At 43.0% G+C, this 12,222-nt stretch overlaps 1 protein-coding gene across 1 annotated transcript in view; it reads left to right on the forward strand.

Moving 5' to 3' along the window:
* The first annotated feature begins 2,121 nt into the window (after nt 1-2,121).
* Nucleotides 2,122-12,222, forward strand: part of LOC148522932 (membrane-spanning 4-domains subfamily A member 4A-like) — a 139,452-nt gene continuing 129,351 nt past the window's right edge. Inside the window, exon 1 of the mRNA XM_088473571.1 lies at nt 2,122-2,181. The gene's annotated coding sequence lies outside the window, so the exon portion shown is untranslated. The remainder of the gene's footprint in view (nt 2,182-12,222) is intronic.

Genomic DNA, 12,222 nt, shown 5'->3' on the forward strand with positions numbered 1-12,222 from the left:
AGTAGATAAGGTGATAAGATGGCAAAGTCACAACCACGGAGGTGTCCACAGAAGATCAACTAGTGGAAAGCTAGCACAAGCAGATGCCTCCAAGGCCACCTAGCATTTGGTAATGAAGTCCCAAAGTTGAGCTATAAAACAATCGTCTTAGTAACGAGGTAGGAACGGGAGAGTTAGCCCATCCTGTTTCTAAGAAAGAATCATGTGAGAATGAGCTACCTTTCCAAATACGAGGTGTGAAATGCCTGACATTTGCTAAAATACTTCCAAGGGAAAACAAAGGGAATAGTTCAATATAGGTTCATAAGCTTAGGTAAGTAAGTAGCTTACCTGCCCAGCCAAGATACTTCATAGGAAAACCAAGATTTAGTGATAGACAATAACTTGTCAATAAGGAGTGGGAAATTAATATAAAATCCTATGAAAATAGAAAACGGGATCTGGACACCTAAATACAAAAGAAAAGTCGACTGCCAAATATATGGATACTGTACTTAGGGCCTGCTTCAGAGATGGACAGAATTGCAGAACCGCACACTAGCAGCTTTGCAATTCCGTCCATCCTAATGCAAATGCAGGAGGTGTCAGACATCTTCTTGCTGCATTACGAGCACCATTTGTTGCACTGCTATCTTCTTTGGTCAGGCGGCGGGAGCTGAAGATTCCAGCAGCCTGACCAGCTGCTGGTTACTTCAGAGATCAGGAATCTGCGTCTGCCAGTGCACACCCTGGTTTCGTCCCTCCCAGAAATTAGGGCGGCATGCCCCCATTTTTAGGAATGGTGACCAGCTGTACCCCCGCTCCACCCCCCAAACACTGTACCATGTAAATCATGCTCTGGTGGGGGTCGGGGGTCTGTGTGCATAATCGCAGGACCCGTTCTGCACATGTACAGAATGGGTCCTTTGCAGGCACAGAACCTTAACCATTGGAGATGTATGTTCATCATCGGATGAACGTACATCTCTAAATCAGGCCCTTAGTGCAGAGCAATGCAAGACTAGCTCCCGGAAGATTAATAGTACAGTAAAGCATCTGATTAGGTCACATTCATCTTATAGAAAGATGCCTTGCTATAACAATTTAACAACTCATGTAACCATGGAAATGAGATCAGAGGCACTGTAGCAAAAAGAAGATCATTTGTCTGCAAACTGACTTAATTTGTGAGTTGTATTCCCCACTATCACACCTGGAAAACCCATAATAGCAGGAATTAGCAGCAATTGATTTACTTGCTTAAACAAGAAATAAGGGAGAGAGTGGCAACCACATCTTATACCAATAATGATGGGGAACACATCTGACCAGGGCTAGCACCACCATTAGGTGGCTTTAGGGCAACTGCCTATTGGCGCCACCACTGGAGGGTGCCACTCACCACCCTGTTGCATTAGTGAATGTCTACAGACAGTGATGGCCTCTGTGTAAAGTTAGAGGGGCGGCCATGGTGCTTGTAAAGCCAAATGAGGCTACCGCTCTGTCAGTGACCTGACTGAGACAGTGTGTAGCAGAAGCGCTGTACACTGTCAGTGTCTCTTCATTTCCCGGCCCCCGCAGCCACAGCATCTGGCGGTTTCCTATTTTGTGTCAGTGTCAGCATCAATGCTGACGTAACCTGCCACCTGGTCACAGCTCTTGCTTTCAGAGGTAGACAGGATGTCACACTCATACAGCCAATGTAACCAATAGAACATCAAGGGACAGCAAAACAAGGCCCATCCATGATGTCGAGAGAAAATCAATGAAAACAAATAACCCTACGGGCATTATCTGAGGTGTGTCCACACATGTACCCCATCTATATCCTATTCTTTTTATCCCTCTTTACTGTTGCTGATTTTATTTTGTTACATATGAACAATAACACAATACCCTCTGAGATTTTGTATACTGGAATGTAATTATCCTACTTAATTATTTCTTTCCTACCACACATGTTTTTTCATGGGGAGACCAGAAGCAGCAGGTGAGAAACATTACAAGAAAATGGGTAAGTACAGTATGTAGGAGAACTGGTAGAACACTACATACCAGGTCACATATTTCAGCAATACAGCTATATATAAATCTTCCTGAGAAGTTAGCACAATTTGGACAATAGAAATCTGCAGATACTGTATTACTTTAGAAGAAGCAGGTGAGATCGGCACACAAGGTACAGGACAGACACAGCAAAATGTGAGTATATTGTGTTTACTTTATCTATATACTTCTTTAAGTACAGTATTGTTGTGGTTTAATAGAAGATAAGCTAAAAAATCTATAATGAAACAGCTATGATATAAAAAACATTTTGTTTGATTTTGTACTGTAAAAACATTTTGTGTTCAAACACATTTCATGCAGACAAAAGATGGGATATTTATGTTCCTGATGAAGTCCCTATGTATTTTTAATACTGGTGAATTCCTCAGGTCCACCACACCATCAGTCATATATGTTCATCTCTAACAATACTGTATGTTCCTATTCTTTTGAAGTCACTTTACTGCTGTAGTTTTTTTTTTTTGGTACATATGAACTAGGGATGTGCAGGCTCGGATTAGTTTGGTTTTGCACGCCAGGTTCGGATTTTTTCCCTCCAAAAAACTGGACTCAGAAAGAGGCAAAACGTCATCTTTCATGGACAAACATCATCATTCCTGGACTTTTGTCCAGGAATTATTGCCAGCGTTGTTTCTGTAAAAAAAAATAATTAAATAACTGCAAAAAATGTGCATAGTGTGTGTGGTAGTATACCCCATCATCTACACCCCAAAACAATTAGCAAGTGTAAAATAATTATTTCTTGGCTGATGTAAAAAATAAAATATTTCATGGATCAGTCAATGGAAGAGCAGGAGCAGCAACCCAGTACAAGTGCTGCGGCTGCTGCCAGTCATAGAAAAGAAGGTTTAAGAAAGGACACCTGAAATCTAAACAATATTTCACAATGTTACACAAAAAAACTCTCCCTTTAACAATAAAGGGAAAATTTACTACTAAAAAACATAAAATTGCCAACATGCCATACACCACATGCAGTGGCAAGGAAAGACTCACGCCATGGTTTCCTTTGTGCTTGGTGGTCCTGCTACTGCTGTTTCATGCCCTACAATGCCTATTGTGGAAGCTGATGTCAAACACAGTTAGGAATATTCTGTAACCATGCATGCAACACCTTCTCGGTCTGAGTCTTAAACAGGCAAACTGTGTATAAAGAACACTAGGGCTAAAGAACAAACTGTGTGATCACAAACTATACAGATCCCAGAGGAAAGTCTAAGGTGTCCACATGTGCTATGTATGAGTCTGACAATGTAATCGTATAGAAGCCTACTGTTCTTCCACCATGTCTGCACACTCTACAAATGTGAGTATGTGTAGTAGTAAAAGTAATGATGTAAAAATTAAGGATGCTACTGTTGAAGTGCAACAGGATGAGGTGGATATTTGTGTATCTGATGCTAATAAGGATGTTGTTGATGTGTTGGACAAGAAGAAATTGATCAAATTCAGGGGGAGGATGTTTGTATCACCCACCAGTGGCAGCAGTTATTCTTAGTAATAAAAAAAAGACATTGTCATGACAGGGTATATATTACTAGGAAGACTGCTATTTCATCCTCTACATCTTCTACAACACTGCTGCCATTGATTGCAGGGACCCAAAAAGGAAGCCTGCACACTCCGTTCTACCGCTTTAACATCAGACGGCCACAGAGACTGATATCGGCATTTAGTGGCTAATATACCCTCCTGCAGCATTTTGCAGGACATTCAGGAGCTCCAGCTTGCACATGTGTCCTCCTGGCTATCACCACCCTCCAGAGCCAGCCCTAAGCATAGGCATAATAAGCAAATGCCTAGGGGCAACTGGAATGCTTAGGGGCATTCTAGGGCTCTGCCGCGGCCCCTTGCTGCTGACACAATCGGAGGTCAGCTCCGATCAGTCAGCGCCCCTTCCCTGCTGCTAACGCTGCAGCCGCGATTGGAGCTCAGCTCTGATCAGACAGCGCAACAGTCAGGTGAGCCGCCCAAGTCAGAATGAGCTTCTGGACAGAAGCTCACTCTGGCTACAGGAGGAAACACTATGGCCGCAGGAGGGCATGCTGTGCATGCCCAGCCACATCCACTCCTCCCATGGGCCTTTGCGGAGCAGAGCCGTGAGTGACAACTCACGGCTCTGCCTCTGCCCCCATTTTAGCTGCCCAGCCAGCAGCAGGATTAGCTGTGCAGCGCTGCATAATTTAAATAAAGAAGGTGGCAGCCAGCCAGGCTAGTAAGTCCTTTAGCTTTATTAGCTATCTCTAGCTGGGAGAGGGATGTACATTGGGGTGGGCACCATGTATGTATATGAATGTATGCATATGTATGTATGTATATAAATAGAGCAAAAAAAGTGGGGCACTCACCAGGCTTTAAAAGAGGGTAACTGTATCCTGCTTGGTGGTGGTTATTACCTTATATATGTACATGCTGTGTCTCTTGAAGAAGGTCACACACTGTGGGCCTGATTCAGAGTTGGGAATAGAGAGATATCTCTCAAGTGATCATCTTGGTGAAACCATGCTGCACTGAAGATGGGGCAGATGTAAAATGTGCAGAGATTTAAATTTGGGAGGGAGGTGTCCAAACTGACATCTAAATTGTAGATTAATAATAAAGCTGTGCAGTATTTGTGGGCTACATGCAAAAGCAGCCACTATTTACCCTACATGCAATTTTTTCAAATGTATTTACACCCCTTGCATTGCAGCATGGTTTGTTCAGGTACACAGATAAGTGCTATTTCTCTCTTCCCAACTCTGAATCAGCATGTATTGGTCGGTTTAGCGGAGTGCCGGTCTGTCTGGATAAATTTACTGGTAATCTCGTGGGTGCCCTCCTAAGTAAGGAATGTTAAAGAAATTCCTATACCGAGCTGAACAGCCCCCTCAGGAAAAAAACAGATGGCACTTGTCAGTAGTTGTAAAAAATGTGATATACAGTATTGTCACAAATCACATAGGTGCTGTTGATGTTTCAAGACCCACTGGCTTTTTCATCAGGACATGTCCTTATGAAAAGACAGATGGGTCTTAAAATGACAGCACCAACTGAGGAGCGCCATCTGTTTCTTTCCTGATCGGCTGTTCAGCTCGGTATGGGAAGTTGTTAGGGGGCACCAGTCAAAATTTTGCCTATGGCACCAAATGGGCTAGGTCGGCTCTGCCACCCTCCACAGGGTAGAGATGGCAGTTTCACCCAGCTGAGTGAGTGGAGACACCAGTAACCACTACAAACCCCGTAGACAGCCGCAGCAACATTTGGACGGCTCTGAGATTTATATTTACATGCTGCAATGGTAAGCAGTTTTGCATTGTCCAGCTAATAGTAATAGTAGCGGGTTTTTTTTCCAAAAGAACATATGTGATCACTGCAGTTACTATCTATTGGAGACATTATTGCCATTTGAATGAATTAAACTTATTAAATTCTCCCCTAACCAAAGGGGACTTTTCATCTATCCACTTCTGCTACATTATTGGAAATTTTGTGACACCTTCCACAGTAGAGGATTATGATCATTTAACCTGTGATTTACAGGACACTGGTACTTTTTTCTAATACATTGGATCAAAAGAAAGGGGCCTGTCTACAAAATATTGTTTTGATACTCTATTGATATGCATATATATGGTACACAAATATCATCATTTTTTATAAGGCTTTAATGACTATGCTGGGACCCGTGCACTAGTGTCATTCTTATTAAGTTATATGTTTTAATATATTGTATTTTTCATATATTGTATTTGTATGTGTATATATTTTTTTTATTATGATTGGCCTAGCGAAGTTCATTTAAATAGTATTTACATATTAATTTGTTGTGGAACTGCAGAGTTCCTCTTGAACAGCTGCTGGACTGATTCTAATGACTCTCCTGTCAGTAATCAACGTCTACTGGTTTATTTATTTATTTGTGCGAATTTCTGTAATTATATTAAACTGCCATCCTGTATGCCACTGATGTGCTACCAGGGGCATTTACAGTGAGGAGGGGGCCCATGTGCAGTCTCCGTCACGGGCCCCCTCCTCTCTGTTCAGCAGTCGGCAGTGCACTGAGCTGTGCATGGCCAGCGCCGGAGTTATAGACTCTGGGCACTAGAGAGTGCCCAGAGTCTATAGCGAATGCGCAGGTCACCGTGAAAATAGATGCGGCAGCCATTTTCCCTGTACTGCGCATGCGCAAACGATAGGTAAATAGCCGCCACAGCCATTTTTCAGATGTTTTTACAGAGCCGGACCCCCACGTCGATGTGGGACTCCGGAGAGGTAAGTATATTATGGGTGCAGGGTGTGTGGTGCAGGGCCCCCGTGGACCCAGGGGCCCGTGTGCCTCGCACACCCTGCACCCTTGTAGATATTCCTCTGTGTGCTACTATGTTTCCAACATGCGCTGTATCCTGTACTGTGTTTGTGCTGCTGCTCTGTCTCTTAGTTTAGCCAGTCAGCTCACTGCAGGCTTTGGCCAATATGGGTGAAAACAATACTATGATTTGTGAGGCAGTCAAAACATGACTGGAAATTGATTTTATTGAGGTTAATAATACTGGATAAACAAAAACACACCAAATTTAAAAGATTTTTAGCTGTTTTTATACATTTTTAAAGAAATCCAGATCCAAAATTAAAACACTTGAGGGTGTTTTTAGCAAAACCATAATCAAAACATTTCAGGGTAATATTGGCAAAACCAAAATACAGGGATCTGTGCACACATCTCTCCTAGAAACAGGTTCTATGAAGCTCTAGCACAAGGGTCTGAGGTTTATCGATTCCTACCTATCTATACACTCTTAAATTGTCGCTATTTAGCATTATGAGTCGCACAAGAAATAATTGCTTTCAGACTTTGATTGTGGTTCCAAAGCACAAAAGTTATTATTCAACATAAAAGCAGATAGTTACACGCTGTGATCTAAATTACAATTAACGTGTTTTGTGGAGTACACTGTGGTACGTGTTTTGCAGGGTTGATCATATTATGTTTTAGTAACTGTCTGTATTTATATAATGAGGACTTGTAACATATTTCTATTGCGTGGGACTCACACGATGCTAAATAATAGCATCGCCGTATGTACTCAGAATGTGTGAGATTCACTAAAAATGGTGCTGGGCGGCCAGTCGCAAAATGGCGTCTTGTTGCCACTCGCAAAATGGCGTTGTGCAGATTTAATTTTTAAACAGATTCTGTCTCAGCCAATTATCCAGCTTTGACAGTCCACCCTTTGATAGCAAACAATATGCTATCACACTCTGATTTTACAATAAAATTTAGGCTTACACTATGACATATCATTTAATGTTAATTTATGGGATGGCACAAGGTGGTTCTTTAACCATCAATAATGTGTCTCTAGGGAGGGACATAAAACTACCCTTATACGCACACCGTGGATCTTGGGAGATCATGGGAAAGATGTGGGAATGCACCAATCCTATAAAAGAAGTCTTGAAGGGGAATAGGGACTTACATTATTTAAGATGTTTTAAAATAACATTTTTAAAAACACATTTCATGCATGGCTAAATTTATACATCATCTGATGGTACCTACTAGTTCAGGGTTGTAATGCAGTCCAACATTTACCTCAGTATTCATATCATTACTTCTAACCACCATCAAAATTTAATTCTTTTGGTTTACCTTACATTTTCCATATTTCAACACAGTAGGAACACACCTGACACATAAGCCAATTACTATGATGACAACCAATGTGAGGATCAGGAGTTTACCTATACTTGCAACCATTTCCTGGACCCACTCTCCTAGACCGGAGAACCATTTCACTGGGTTCAACCATGAAACCCATTCCTCTACTTCAGCCACTAAAGCATTATGGTTTTTCTGAAATTCCCATTTCAGCTGCAGAATTTCATCCATCTTCTGGTCTATCACCTCCTTGGGGTCACTAGTGTTATTTGTAATATACAAGTCATGTCCATAAATATTGGGACATTGACAGAATTTTCTGATTTTGGCCTCTATTCACCACCACAATGGTTTTGAAATGAAACAAACAAGATGTGCTTTAACTGCAGACTTTCAGATTTAATTTGAGGGTAATTACATCCAAATCGGGTGAACGGTGTAGGAATTACAACAGTTTCAATATGTGCCTCCCACAGCCTCCCACAGCAGACCAATCCATTGATGAAAACAAGGATCTACAAATTTCTTTAGCTCAGGTATCTCACTGTAACCTTTAACCCTCCTGTAACAGGCTTGCAATTGACAGGTCTACTTTATCTGCCTCGATTCCACCTTGTCTCTCCACCAGTTGGTTGACCTTCTTACAGTGAGTGGAATGGACCCAGGTATCTCTCTCCGCCACCTTCAATGACATTATACTTGTCAGCAACACCTGATACGGACCTTCCCACCGATCTGTCAGACAACCTGATCGCAAGAAATTGCTGATCATAACAAATTCTCCATGTTCAACACAGTTTGTTTCAGGCATATCATGTGACAACAATTTCAGTTTCTGCTGTTACTCTTTTAACTGTTTACTCATTGTTATAAGATACCTTACAGTTACCTCAGTGTTACTTTTCAAATCCTCCTGTGGGCTTACAATCAAATGAGGTTGTCTACCAAACAGTATTTCAAAGAGGGACATATTGAGAGGGGCTCTAGGAGTTGTCCTGATACTATGAAGGACAAGTGGTAGTGCTTCTGGCCAACCCAGTCCAGTTTCTGCCATGATTTTACTTAATTTGTTTTTAATAGTACTGTTCATCCTCTCCACCTTGGCACTGGCTTGCGGTCGGTAGGGGGTGTGAAGTCTACTATTAATACCCATCAACTTACACATGTTTTGGAAGACATCACCTGTGAAATGAGTACCCCTATCACTTTCAATAATTCTAGGAATACCGTATCTGCATACAAACTCCTGAACAATTTTCTTAGCAATAAACGCATCAATATTAGTGGCAGCTGGGTATGCCTCAACCCAATTAGAAAACACATCGGTGCACACTAATACATACTTGAGATTCCTGCAGGGTGTTAATTGGATTAAATCAATTTGTATTACCTGAAAGGTCCGTCGATCGGAGGAATGTGGGATGGTTCAGTAGGGATAGTTTTTCCTCAAGCAGGTCAGACAGGACATTGCTCTCTTTTCTGCTTGAGAAGAAAAACCTGGTGCACACCAGTATGCTCTCACCAATTTGCACATACCTTGCAAATTGGTGAGAGCAAAGTGAGTCAGACCGTGCGCTGCCTCAGCCAGGCCTGGGTAGTACGCCTTGGGAGCCATTGGCTTACCTTGTCCATCTCTCCAGAGTCCAGAGGACTCTTGCCCACATCCCTTGGACCTCCAGACTGCCTTTTCCTTAATGGAATACAAATTTTGCATCTCAATAATTTCAGGATGTCAATCATTTGAAACATCATTTGGTTAATTGGCACATTAACTTTTAACCCTGCCGCCCATTTGGCAGCTTCATCTGCCCTGTTGTTGCCCAGTGACACCAGATCATCCTCACATGTATGGGTTTTACACTTAATTACCGCCACTGTCTTAGGCAGGTGGACTGCTGTCAGTAGTGCTTTCATATGTCTGGAATGTGCGATTGGTGTGCCTGCTGCTGTCATAAAATTTCTCAGACGCCATTGAGCCCCGAAATTATGTACCACCCCGAAGGCGTACCTAGAGTTAGTGTAGATATTAGCAGATTTACCTTCTGCTTATTCACACGCTCTCCTTAATGCCACCAGTTCTGCCACTTGGGCAGAGTGAGGTGGACCTAAATGTTCGGCCTCTATGATATATTCGTAATTTACCACAGCATAACCTGTACATAACTCTCCAGTGTCATAAAGGTTTGATTCAGATATTCCATACAATCATGTGCATCAATATACCTGCAGAACTCACCTTCCACCAGCGACTCACCTCTCTCCACCCTTTGTGCATCCTGTTGCACATATGGTAAATACGTTGCTGGGTTTAACGTACTGCTCCGTTTGATGGTGATGTTTGCTATTAGGGTTAGTTCCCATTTTGTGAATCTAGCTGAGGAGACATGTCTGGTTTGGGCAGAGTTTGGAGGGAGCTCCGTCGTGCGCATGCACGAGACGCGACGAGCGAAGGACTTTCCTTCGCTCGGAGTGTCTCATCAAAGGGGGCATGCTGTCAATGTTGACACAGCACTCCCCCTTTGGTGGGCGTGTCGGGGGCGTGCCTGCCAGATGGAGGCATTCCCAAGGGAACGCCTACCGTCTGAAGCCGGCCCCACTGATATCACTAGTGATGTCAGTGGGAGTGATTTTGGCTCTGATAGAGCCAAAATGACTACTGGCCTTGCAGTTGAAAAACTCAACTGCAGGCTTTTGCTCGCAGTTTCGATGGTCGCGATGGTCAAGACCATCGCGACCATCATCCTGCACGCTTGTATATGCTGTGGGTGGTGACCCACAGCTATACGAGCGTCCAGAAGTACGCTCCATATAAATGGAGGTGGGCCCTGATTCAGAGCGAGCGCTCTGGTCAGAGCGTCCGGCTCTGAATCAGGGCCTATGATCAGAAATTTCTCTCTCCTTGAACACAGCCAGGTTGGTAGTTTGAGTGACAGATTGAGGCGTTTGTGGGTGGTAACAGGGGAAGGTGCTTGAAAACGGGGGAGTGGAGATCTGAACGCAGGCGTGCCTAATTATGCGAACGGCGTTTTATGGGAGTGCATACGGTTTATGGGAGTGCATAATTAACAAAGTAGTGTCATGGCACATGTGACATGGGAGGTTTTTACACTGACATGATCGTAGAGCTTAAGAGAGATTATGGTCAACCTTAAGCTCTACGACCAGTTCCGATGGTTCCCGATGGTCTCGATTAATCCATATTTGCCTGGAGATGACGTGCAATGCGTACGAGAAGGGGGCATATTTTTTTGTCTTCCGGCCGCTTCCTCCCCTTGGTCGGCCAACTACCGATCCGAACTTAGGGAGGCAACTTGCGAGGGAATCATTTGCATATTCGGCCCCTTTTCCCGTACGACAGTGTGGCCGCTTTGACCGACTCTGAATGAGGTCCTAAGTCCTGTAATTGCAAGGCCAAAATAGAAAAACCTGGGATCCACATTCTGCAGTATCCACACATTCCGAAGAAGGTACAGATTTGCTGTTGTTTCTGCGGCAGTGTCATGGTCTGTATGGCTTTGATTCTGTCATATGTCAGATGTCGTAACCCCTGAGTTAGGCAATGTCCCAAGTATTTAACCCTGGTCTGGCATGGCTTTAGTTTGTCCATAGCAACCTTGTGTCCTGTTTGCGAGAGATGTAGCAATGAAAGTTTAGTATCATTTAAACATGACATAAATGAATCAGAACATAACAATAAATGGTCCACATATTGTATTAGAACAGATCCATTGGCAGGTTGAAAAGATTGTAAAAAGTCGTGTAAGGCCTGGGGGAATATACTGGGGCTGTCTATGAAACCCTGGGGCAATCGTGTCCATGTGTATTGTACACCCCTGTATGTAAAAGCGAATAGGTACTGACAGTCAGGATGAAGAGGTACAGAGAAGAAAGCAGAGCAGAGGTCAATGACAGTGAAATGGGTTGCATTTGGTGGGATCTACATAAGAATGACAGCTGGATTTGGCACTACGGGAAATTGGCTCTCTACTACCTTATTAACCCCTCTAAGGTCTTGTACCAGCCTATAACCCCTCCCACCACTCTTTTTCACAGGAAAGATGGGACTATTGGCTACAATTGCTGAACAGACTAAAATTCCCTGTTGTAATAACCGCTCAATTATGGGATAAACCCCTATCTCTACCTCCTGTTTTAATGGGTAGTGGGGAATTTTTGGAGCTTGCCTACCGCTTTTTAGATTTACCATTAGGGGAGCTACATTTACCATTAATCCAGTGTCCTGTCCTTCTTTATTCCAAAGTATATCTGGAATTTGGGATAACATTTGATCTACCTGAGATGGATTTTTACCTGAACCAGTAGAGTGATACATTAACCTTTGGGGAGTGTCCACCATATCACTCACCTCGTGCGCAAGTCTCTAAAGGATATCTAAGAATATACCATCAGGGGTACAATATATGACACATCCTATCTTACATAACAAATCCCTTCCCAGTAGGTTAGTAGGAGCCGCTGCTGCCAGGAGAAAAGAATGCCTGGTCTGCAATGGCCCGATAGTAACCTCTGTG

Source organism: Taudactylus pleione, unplaced genomic scaffold, assembly GCF_031769625.1.
Source record: "Taudactylus pleione unplaced genomic scaffold, aTauple2 ptg000136l, whole genome shotgun sequence".
Classification (NCBI taxonomy): domain Eukaryota; kingdom Metazoa; phylum Chordata; class Amphibia; order Anura; family Myobatrachidae; genus Taudactylus; species Taudactylus pleione.